Source organism: Triticum urartu, chromosome 7A (genome assembly GCF_056163025.1).
Source record: "Triticum urartu cultivar PI428250 chromosome 7A, HENAU_Tu73, whole genome shotgun sequence".
Lineage (NCBI taxonomy): Eukaryota > Viridiplantae > Streptophyta > Magnoliopsida > Poales > Poaceae > Triticum > Triticum urartu.
In genome coordinates, this window is record NC_141879.1 from 640,057,387 (window position 1) to 640,068,070 (window position 10,684).

At 53.3% G+C, this 10,684-nt stretch overlaps 2 pseudogenes; one reads left to right on the forward strand and one right to left on the reverse strand.

Moving 5' to 3' along the window:
- Positions 1-2,419: 2,419 nt before the first annotated feature.
- LOC147960947 (DIBOA-glucoside dioxygenase BX6-like) lies at positions 2,420-3,651 on the forward strand (annotated as a pseudogene).
- A 4,491-nt stretch (positions 3,652-8,142) lies between these two features.
- On the reverse strand, positions 8,143-8,843 carry LOC147960948 (uncharacterized; annotated as a pseudogene).
- Between the last annotated feature and the right edge of the window lie 1,841 nt (positions 8,844-10,684).

Sequence of the window (10,684 nt, forward strand, 5' to 3'; positions counted from 1 at the left end):
TTAAATGCAACTCTGAAGATTGGGAACTCGATGAAGGTAAATAGACAGGTATTAAGCTCAAGTTTGATTGTGTTAAATCTTTTATGAATACTGATGCTTTTCAAAAGTTTAGCACTAAATATGGACTTGACTCTGAGATAGTAGCCTCCTTTTGTGAATAATTTGCTACTCATGTTGATCTCCCTAAAAAGAAGTGGTTTAAATACCACCCACTTATTAAAGAAGAAATTAAAGAACCGGTACTAGCTAAAGAGGAAACTATTATTTATAATATTGATCCAGTTGTTCCTACTGCTTATATTGAGAAACCACTTTTCCCTGTTAGGATGAAGGAACATGCTAAAGTTTCAACTGTGGTCAACAAAAGTTATATTAGAACACCCAAACCTAATGAACAAATCAAAGTAGAACCTAGTGTTGCTATGCTTAAGGATCTCCTGGAAGAAAATATAGATGGGCATGTTATTTACTTCTGTGATGAAGATGCTAGAATTGCCAAACCAGATAAAAATGATACACATAGACCTGTTGTTAGCATGCCCGTTGTCTCAATTAAAATAGGAGATCATTGTTATCATGGTTTATGCGACCTAGGTGCTAGCGTGAGTGTTATTACCTTTACCTTATATGAAGAAATTATAAATGACACAGCACCCGCAGAGATAGAAGAGATAGATGTTACTATTAAACTTGCTAATAGAGATACTATTTCACCAATTGGGATTGTTAGAGATGTTGAAGTCTTGTGTGGGAAAATAAAATACCCTACTGATTTTCTTGTTCTTGGTTCCCCACAAGATGATTTTTGTCCCATTATCTTTGGTAGACCTTTCTTGAACACCGTTAATGCTAAAATAGATTGTGAAAACAAACTGTCGGTGTTAGCTTTGGTGATGAGTTTCATGAGTTTAAATTTTCCAAATTTAGTAGAAAACCTCATAAAAAGAATTGTCTAGTAAGGATGAAGTAATTGGTCTTGCTTCTATTGGTGTGCCTCCTACTGATCCTCTAGAACAATATCTGCTAGACCATGAAAATGATTTACATATGCATGAAAGAAATGAAATAGACAAGATTTTCTTTGAACAACGTTCTTTGCTTAAACATAATTTGCCTATTGAAACTCTAGGAGGTCATCCTCCACCTAAAGGTGATCCTATGTTTGAATTAAAACAATTGCCAGACACTTTTATATATGCTTATCTTGACGAGAAGAAGATATATCCTGTTATTAGTAGTGCTAACCTTTTTGAACATGAAGAAGAAAGATTACTGAAAGTTCTAAGGAAGCACCGAGCTGCTATTGAATATACTCTTAATGATTTAAAGGGCATTACTTCCACTCTATGTTAGCACAAGATTAATATGGAACCTGATGCTAAACCCGTTGTTGACCACCAACGTCGGTTAAATCCGAAGATGAAGGAAGTGGTAAAAACGGAAATATTAAAACTTCTGAAAGCATGTATAATCTATTCTATAGCTGATAGTAGATGGTTAAGCCATGTTCATTGTGTTCCTAGGAAAGAAGGTATTACTGTTGGTCCTAATTATTAGAATGAACTTATTCCACAAAGAATTGTTAGTGGCTATAGAATGATAATTGGTTTTAGAAAATTAAACGAAACAACTAGAAAAGATCATTCCTATAACTTGAAGCACCAAGAATGAGGCATCGTTCGGTATCCTACTAGAACTTGAAGCACCAAAAAGTTGTGGGAGGTGATGACTGTTTCTATGATCATGCACAATATGATCGTAAAGGATGAGCATCCGAATAAAAACTATGACCAAGGGTTTCAATTTCGGGGTGAAAATGTTGTGCATGAGCAGGAAGGAGCGGCAACGTTTGCACAGTTTAGCCAATTTCATCATGAAATGCGCAATTGGGGAACTCACATTCACATTCAACTACAAGATGATTTAGTTAAACATATGTGGGCTCATCTTGACAATCAATAAATGTATCGGCTTATTTCTTTCAAATGTATTTGTGATAATTTAAATTTTATTTGACTTGTAAACTATCAGATTACTAATTGGTTGTAAAACTATGATTTTTTTAGTTATAAGACATGTGCGAACTTTAGGCAATGTTTTTGATATGTATATAAAAATGGCCACATACGTCGTTCAAAATATCGACTCAAACAAACAAAAAGCGACTAAACCACTTGTCGGTTTGGATAGCGCGTTGGAGTTGGTCTTACCATACAGACAAGACGCTCGTGAAATCGTTGCACCGGCCAGTAGACCAAGAGTGGTCCGGTTGTTTTCAGATTCCAAAAGGAGGGCGACACCCGTGCCAATACTAGGTGGCAGCGGTGACGGGTACGCAAGCACACGATTGGTGAATGCATGCATGTCTACGCGGCAACAATATAGACAAGCCATGCAGCTCGCATGTGATCCGTCCACGTCCACGTCCACGGTCCACACCAGCTGTTCAGCTTGCAGCACTCCACATGGACGGTCCACACCAGCTGTTCAGCTTGCAGCACTCCACATGGATGATGGATCCATCACCCACCGGCTCATCATCCATCAGTAGTTCAGTACAAGCACGTGAGTGCACTGGCTGCTTGCGCTAGCTTGCCGCCTTCGTGGCTTCATCCACCATGGCCTCCGACCGCCTCGCCGCCATCAAGGCCTTCGACGAGACCAATGCCGGCGTGAAGGGCCTCGTGGACGCCGGCGTCACGGCCGTACCGGCCTTCTTCCGCCACCCTCCGGACCCGCTCTCCCAGTCGGCCTGCCCCGACGCCGCCGCCATCCCGGTCGTCGACCTCTCGGGCAGCCGGTCGGAGGTGGTCGGCGCGGTGAGGGCGGCCGCTCAGGCCGCGGGCTTCTTCCAGCTGGTGAACCACGGCGTGCCGGAGGCGGCCATGTGGCGAATGCTGGCGGCGGGGCGGCGGTTCAACGAGGAGCCCCCGGAGGCCAAGGCGCCCTACTACACGCGGGACGCCGCGCGGCGCGTGCGCTACAACTGCAACGCCGACCTCTTCCGGACGCTGCTGGGCAAATGGCGGGACACCATCTACATGGAGGACATGGACAAGGAGAAGGACGACGAGGAGCTCCTCCCGCCGGCGCTCAGGGGCGCCGCGCCGGATACACGGCGCAGATTCGGGCGCTGGGGCGCGAGTTCTTTGGGCTGCTCTCTGAGGCCCTGGGGGTGCGGCGCGGGTACCTGCCTACCTGGAGGAGGAGGCCGGCTGCCTGGAGGCACTCAGCGTGTCCGGCCACTACTACCCGGCGTGCCCGGAGCCGCACCTGACGCTGAGCGACCCCGCCTTCCTCACCGTGCTGCTCCAGGACGGCGTCGGCGGCCTCCAGGTGCTCGTGGACGGCGACGGCGGCGAGCCCGCTGCGTGGGCCGACGCGCCGGCGATGCCGGGGGCGCTGCTGGTGAACGTCGGCGACTTCCTGCAGCTGGTGTCCAACGACAGGTTCAAGAGCGTCGTGCACCGCGTGGTGTCCAAGAGCGTGGGGCCAAGAGTGTCGGTGGGGTGATTCTTCAGGGCGAACGCCGCGAGGGCGTGCGCCCCGGCGGTCGCCGACGCGGTTGGCCCGCCGTGCTACAAGAGCGTCACGGCGGAGGAGCTGCTCCGCTCGTCCATTGCGCAGACGCTCGGCGATTTGAGGCTCTAGCTAGGAAGCCGGCCTCGGGATGCTCGTTGGACCGGATGCTTGCTCGTGCATTTGTACGTGCAAAATGCTTGTTCATGAATTTGGAGCTCTGCACGAATTTGGTTAATTATCTGTTCATGCAAGCAAAACTGTTGTTGAGAAGAAGCAAACTTTGCTGACTGCTGTGCTGAAACCATACACGAATCTAAATGTCGATTATGTGTTCTTGTTTGCATGGGTAAGAATAAAAGTGGGAAATTCCAGATGCAGACTCATTGCTAGCTATCCTCTTTTGTACAAATTATGATGTTTCATTCATCCATGATTTTTGTGTGGCTTGGATCAACGTGCATGAACAAGGAATTAAGTTTACGGGATTGCTATTTCACATCTACTCCCTCCGTTCATAAATATAAGCTCTGTAGAAATTTCATTATGAACCACATACGAATGTATATAGATGCATTTTAAAGTGTAAATTCACTCATTTCGCTTCGTATGTATTCCATAATGGAATCCCCACAAAGACTTATATTTAGAAACATAGGGAGTAGATGTGAAATAGCTATCTCACATCTAAATTGTAGGCCGTTCGATCTATCTGTACTGCAAATCTCGTGCATGTCTGCTTCAGGTCGTTGTGTTCTGTAGTGCGCTTCGCTCCATGCGTTTAGCATTTTTGCTGTCACGACCTTTTGATCGGCCTGTTTCCTTTCTTTTCTCTATCAGCCCGTAATCTGTTTGTATATCATGGGCTCGGCCCTTCTTTTTTTCCCGAATACGCAAGTTGCGTATCATTCCATTGAAAGGTTGGGGGAGAGTACAAGGGTGAGCGTCATAGGCCTCGTACACAAGAGATGGCGGGCCTAGGCGCTTGGTGAGCAGCGAGGGAGGGAGGATGCTCAGCCTCATAGATTACATCACTAAGTTACAGAAACGATCCTATCGAGCCCTTTGCCGCCGGCTCTTGCCCAGAGTGTCGCCTCCTGTTTGATGTCCTTGACGAGTTTGTTGGAGGAGGGTGCAGCATTGTCGAAGAGGGCTGCGTTGCGATGCTTCCAAAGTGCCCAAGAGGTGAGGATGATGATGGAGTTCATCCCTTTGCGGAGGCAGGCTGGCGTGCTGGCCATCGTTGCCATCCACCAGTCGAAGAAGCCGGAAGCGCCATCAGGGGGAAGGGCTGGAATGCGGCACCACGCCATGATGTCGTGCCAGACGATGCGCGAGAAGACGCAGCCGACGAGAAGGTGGTGCAGTGTCTCGTTTTCTTGGCTGCACAACTTGCAAATGGGGGCATGGGGAAGGTTGTGGCGCGCTCTCCGGTCGGCGGTCCAGCATCTGTTGAGAGAGGCGAGCCATAGGAAGATCTTCGCATTGGAAGGAGCCCAAGTCTTCCAGATGGGGCGCCAGAATGGTGCGGTGGTGGCGCCGATGAACAGCGCGTGATAGGCCGAACGTGCGGAGTAGCTCCCATCGGCCGTCCATTTCCAGGAGAGCTTGTCGGGCTCGCTGGAGAGTTGGATAGTTTGGAGCAGCCTCCATAGCTCGACATATTCGATGACCGCGCGGGGGTGTAAGGTGTCGTGGATGTCGGCGATCCAGCCTCTGTTGTTGAGAGCATCGCTTACAAGGCGTTGGCTTCGGCGGCGCCTCGGGATGAGGGCAGAGAGGGCGGGAGCAATCTCGGGGATGGAGCGCCCATTGAGCCAGTGGTCCTGCCAGAACTTGCAGGTGTTGCCGTTGCCGATGATCCAGGTCGTGGAAGCACGGAAGAGCACAGAGGCCTCGTGATCGGTCGGGAGGTGGAGATGCTTCCAGGAGTGGTCGGGGTCGGTTCGCTGCAGCCAGAGCCACCTGGTGCGGAGGGCGACGCCGGTACGGTGCAGATCGCGAATCCCCAGTCCACCAAGCGCGAGGGGACGGCATACCTTCTGCCAAGAGACGATGCAGCAGCCAGCATGGGCATCCTTGTTGCCGTGCCAGAGAAAATCTCGAATGAGCCTGTTGACCCTTCTGAGGATCGCCGGGTGGAGCGCCAGCGCTAACAGGATATGCACCGGCATGGCGGTGAGGACATGTCTAACAAGAGCAAGCCGCTGGCCTCAGGACAGCAGGGAGGCTTTCTAGGTGGCGAGCCTCGTGGTAAGCTTGTCGATGAGTGGAAGGAGGGCAGAGGCCGGCACTTTGCGAGTTAAGAGCGGTAGCCCTAGGTATTTGATGGAAAACTCCGCCAGCGGGCAGGAGAGGGAGGCGCCAATGGTGGCGCGGTGGTTGTCGCCACATCTGATTGGTGAAGCGGAACACTTGAGGAAGTTGGTTTGAAGACCCGAGGCGTTGCCAAAAATATCAAGCAGCATTCTGATGGCGGAGAGCTCCTGGGCGTCGGGGTGGCAGAAGATGACCACGTCGTCGGCGAACATGGATATGCTGGACGCGGCGTGGCACGTGGTCAGTCGCTGGAGGATTCCCTGGTTGGTGGCATGCTCGAGGAGCGCGTTGAGCTTGTCGATCACCAGGGTGAACAGCATGGGGGACACCGGGTCACCCTGGCGCAGCCCTTGGGCATGAGCGATCGGCGGCCCGGGGGAGCCGTTGAGGAGAACACGAGTCGAAGCAGTGGAGAGGAGGATCGAAATCCACTCACACCAACGCATGCCAAACCCCAAGTGTCGTAGCATCTCGAGGAGGAATGGCCACGCCACCGTATCGAATGCCTTGGCGATGTCCAATTTAAGAAGAACACGCGGCGCCTTGAGGTTGTGGAGGAGCCGGGCCGTTTGTTGGACGAGAAGGAAGTTATCATGCGCACTCCTCCCGGCGATGAACGCACTTTGGTTCGTGGACACCATCTCCCGGAGACGCGGCGCAAGCCGAAGGGAGAGTACTTTGGCGAAAAGCTTGGCAATGAGGTGTATAAGACTGATCGGGCGGTAATGCACGAGGGTCGATGCATCTTGTCTCTTGGGCAGTAGGATGAGAAGCGCCTCATTGAGTTTGCGAAATCCCATGCCGTTCATAGTGTAGAGTTTGTCGAATGCGGCACAAATGTCGTCTTTGACGATGGCCCAACATGAGCGTAGGAATTCCGCTGTGAAGCCGTCCGGTCCCGGCGGCTTGCCAAGCGGCAGGGCCTTGATTGCATTCCATATCTCGTCCTCGGAGAAAGGCTCGTCGAGCGGTAGCAGGTCGAAGCGGCGTTGATTGAACAGGCGCGGGTTGAGCGCGTGGTCACGCGTGGGCTGGGAACCAATGGTAGCAGTAAAGTGGTCGAACGCAGCCCGTGCCATGCCAAGAAGATCGCTAACAAAGTGGCCATCCTGATGCAACCCCGTCATGTGGCTCTTTTGGCATCTATGGGCGGTGTGGATTTTGAGGAATGCCGTATTGGTGTCTCCCTCCTTAAGCCAGGAGAAGCGAGCCCGCTCCCGAGCAATGGAGCGGTCAAGAGAGACCAGACCCAAGTACTTGTGTTTGAGCTCTCGCCGGAGCCAGGCTTCACTCGCAGAAAGAATGCGCTTGTCTTGAGCCAGGTCGAGGCGGTATATGAGTTCGCGGGAAACTAGGAGCTGCGTAGAGATGTCTCCGAGCGATCGCGAGCTCCAACTCCTGAGCGCGCGCGCCGTAGCCTTTAGGCGTGCGTAGATTCGCCGGAATGGGTCCGGATCGGGCTCCTCAGAGTGCCAAGCCGTAGCAACGGTATGGTGGAAGCCCTCGAGCTTGGTCCAAAATCGCTCGAAGTGGAAGCGCGGCCGGCCGCGCTCGTGGGGAGAGCAGTCAAGAACGAGTGGACAGTGATCGGAGGCCGCCGAAGCGAGGCAATGGAGCATGTGGTTGGGGTTGTTGATCTCCCACGATGGTGTGCAAAGAACACGATCGTTGCGCACGAGCGTGGGGTTGTCTTGCTCGTTGGACCAAGTGAATCTTCGGCCATGGAGGTAGATGTCACGCAAGGCCAAGTCGGCAATGAGGCGCCTGAATTGGTTCATCATACGGTGGTTGACCCGACCGTTGCTCTTGTCAGCGATGGAGGTCACCATGTTGAAGTCGCCACCTAAGACCCAAGGTCCGACAATAGAGTCCTGTAGGTCGCGAAGCTCGGAGAGGAACGCAAGTTTGTCAGGGGCACTTTGCGGCCCGTAAACGCCGGTGATCCACCAGGTGTCGCCCCCCGAAAGGGAAGAGACCATTGCAGAGACGTGGTAGGTCCCAATGGTCGGGTTGGCCAGAGCGATCGCGTCGCTACGCCAAGCGAGAAGAATGCCGCCGCATGTGCCCACCGTGGGGAGGAAGTAAAAGTCGGCGAAGCTGGCACCAAGCGTCTCGAAAACCAGAGTGGGCGTCACTAGGGACAATTTAGTCTCTTGAACGCATACCACGAGGGGGGAAGTAGAGGCAATAACAGTGCGGACAGCGGTGCGCTTGGCTTTGCTGTTAAGACCACGCACATTCCAGAATACAACTTTGATGTGATTATCCATGAGAGTTGGGGGCGCAAGATGGACTAGGGAATGCCTAGTCATGCCTCGGTGAGGAGGGCCTGGCCATGCACGGGGCTCGCAATGAGCTCCCGCGGCACGCGCCACCCAAAAAAGTCCGCAAAAGCAAGGACAACATTCGTGGCCAGCGGTCGCTCGAATAGCCGTGAGTATCTAGCGAGAAGGTCAGCGAAAAGCAGCTCGTCGCTCCCGAGCAGGCCAAGCTTGCGAAGGAGCACGCGTTTGGCTTTTGTCTTCGCGTCGTAGCCCTGATCTTGCGAGGCGATCCGTCCGCTCCGGCATGGCGTGAAGTTGGGCGGGATTTCGGCCCGCTTGCGCCTGGGGGCCAGAGTAGCGAGAAGCGGCGCCGTTGGCATCTTGACCGAGTCCAGGAAGCTGAGAACATGGGGCGGAATGGCACAGGAAGCGGTCCCATTGGACGTGCATGGGGGAATCAGCATGGAGCTGCTGGGTGCGCCACGTGGGCCGCCGGCTACGTGCTCTGCATGGTTGCAATCAGCAGGACAGGTGGCGGCTTGGTGGGTGAGATCCGGCCCAGCCGAGACCTCAGAAGTGGCCTGGGGATCTGCGTCGGGCCCAGCTGGGGGCGGGGTGGCGTCCTGGGGATCGCCAGTGGGTCCAACCAGTGGCCGGTCCAACACGTCCCCTTGGGGATCCGCGACGGTCAGGGGTGGGGGTTGGTGGGGCACCAAAGCTGTCTCCCGAGGAGCGCAGATATCATCGGGCTGGCCGCCAGGGCGACAGGCTGGTGGCGAAGGCTACAAAGGGGAGTTGGCCTGCACGGTGATAAGGTTATCTGCTCTGGCAACTGCCAGGGGGCTGGAAGGGTTTGGTGGCGTGTCGTGGAGAATCAGCGAATCCGAGGCGGGCTCAAGGGGAGTTGTGGCGGAGGACGCGCCACGTGTAGAGTCCACCCCGGTCAAGGCCAGGGGCCGGGTTTGAACCGATGGGAATCCTACCGTTGCGATGGCCTGGCATGGGCGGCAGGTCCCGACAGCATGTGGGGCGCGGGACGGGGGCCAGGAGGGGACGTCAGCCGCGTGCTGACCGGGCGACGTGGCGCCGCGCTAGTGGCTAGATACGGTCCCAGCACACCCCGCCAATTGCGGTAGGAGGGCGCAACGCGGCGGCGGCCCCGCTGGCCGGAATCAGCCGGCAGGAGGGGCGGCCGGCATGCGAGTTTCCAGGAGGACACGGAAAGTCGTGCCTGTGCGGCCAGGCGTTGGGGCAGGGAGGTGTGTCCTGGTCCGATGCGCCGTCGGGGCCATTGCCAGGCGGCGGCGGAGGGGGTGGTGGCGAAGGGAAGCGGTAGTCTACGGCACGACGGACATGGATGGTGACAGGGAATCGCATGAGTGCCAGGGCGAAACGGTCGACGCGATCGGGGTCCGCGCCGGCGAGCTCGTCGGGCTCCTCGAGCAGAAGCTCAGAAGAGCGGGGAATGCCATCCGGGCTCGCGGTCCAAGCCTCGAGCTTGAACACGGAGAGGTCACTCCAGTTTGCTGTCTCCGGCGCGAGGCGGCCAACCATGCAGAACGGAGAGAGCAGCTGCACGGCGGAGGAGATGTCCCAGCCGTGCTCCGGGATGCCATAGATCTCGATGTCGACGTGGATCTGGAGCCGGAGTGGTTCGGCGCCGGCGAGGCGACTCCAGGGCTGTAGGAGCAGGCGGAAGTTGGGCCCCCGCACGTTGGCCAGGGCACAGCGCGCCCGGGCCTCGTGGCTGGTGAAGCGGATCAGGAACTCGCTGTTGCGGGTGTAGTGGACGGAGAACTCGGCCGGCGCTAGCGGCACCTGAGAGCATAGCGCGCGGGCAACATCGTCGACAGACACCCCGAAACGGTTGCCGGCCACATTGGCGACGAGCGCGAGGCCAAGGGCGTGCTCCGCGGCGTCGAGGCGCTCGGAGTCCATTTGTTTATTGTAGAGATTTGGAAGTCTAAACGCCAATCTATGAAAACCAAGAGTGTAGACCGATTTCCTCTCACTCTCTATTGTCACTCTCTCTTCCATGTCCCCAGGGCCGGTCCTGAGATTTCGGGGGACCTGGGCGAAACTATAACTGGGGCCCTTTTAATATAAATATCAAAATAGTAATTAATATATGTTTATATCAAATGTTCTCAATACATATATAAAGTCCATTGAACACAATTTTTATATCGAATAATTTCTACATACTATCTTCAATAAAAAATCTAACTCTATCTATTTATATTATAGGCCGCCTTCTCCACTATTATTTCCCTTTCTTTATTAATTACTAGTACAAATGCCCGCGCGTTGCACCGGGCGATAAAAGGGGCACAACCTGCTTCATGTGTCATTTTAAACCATTTTTCGTATCCAATTTTAATAAACATCGATAATAATGTCTAACATGGAAATTTCCTTATTTTTAATAAAATTTAATGTATTAATAAAAATGTGACACCATTTGAAGAATAGTTAACATTTTCATGAAAATTGGAAAATTTCTTTGTAAATTAACATTTTTTAACATATTTTTGTTTGGTAATTTTTACACGTAGTTGGTTGTTTGGTTGGGAAGAGTTTTT